This window comes from Chrysochloris asiatica, unplaced genomic scaffold, assembly GCF_000296735.1.
Source record: "Chrysochloris asiatica unplaced genomic scaffold, ChrAsi1.0 scaffold00110, whole genome shotgun sequence".
NCBI classification, from domain to species: Eukaryota; Metazoa; Chordata; class Mammalia; order Afrosoricida; family Chrysochloridae; genus Chrysochloris; species Chrysochloris asiatica.
The window spans coordinates 8,807,411-8,808,167 of NW_006408628.1; positions in this window are offsets into that span (position 1 = coordinate 8,807,411).

Here is a 757-nt window from a genome sequence, read left to right on the forward strand (position 1 = left end):
TGGGGTTCAGGATTCCACCTATGGTCTTATGTAATACAGAGGCTCCACAGGAAGTCTCCTTCACTGGACATGTTGTAACCCCATTTTAGGTATTCCTTCTTCTTCTTGTGTATTCCCCCCCTCCCTAGCACCCAAAGTATCCATGTCTATTCCCTACCCTGTACTCCACCTTCCTCTCCCTCCCCTCACCCTACCCCCCACATCCCTGTAACCAGCAAAGAATACCCCCTCCCCACCTGCCTTTAGTATGGGTTCTTTTTCTTAGTCTCTTACAGTAGTGTCGACCATTTCTTTTTGGTACAGTGATTCTGTATATTCTTCCATCTTCTTTTGATGCTTTCTGCATCATTCAATGTTTTGCCCATTGTTGTTAAGAGACCCTGGATAGGGTTTCCGAGGAGCAACTGGTAAATTTGAACTGCTGACTTTGTGGTTCAAACCTACCTTTGATCTAGTGCTTATCCTACAGTGCCACAGCAGGACTGTATTTTACCCTTTGTTGTTGTTATGTGCCGTGGAGTTGGTTCCAACTCATAGCGACCCTGTACAGGGTTTCCGAGGCTGTAAATCTTTCCCAGAGCAGAAAGCCTCATCTTTCTCCCGCGGAACAGCTGGTAGTTTTGAATTGCTGTTCCTGAGGTTTGCAGCCCAATTCGTAACCACTATGCTACCAGAGCGCCTTATTTTACCCATTGTTGTTGTTGTTGTTAAGTGCCGTCGAGTCGGTTCCGACCCATAGCGACCCTGTACAGAGTTT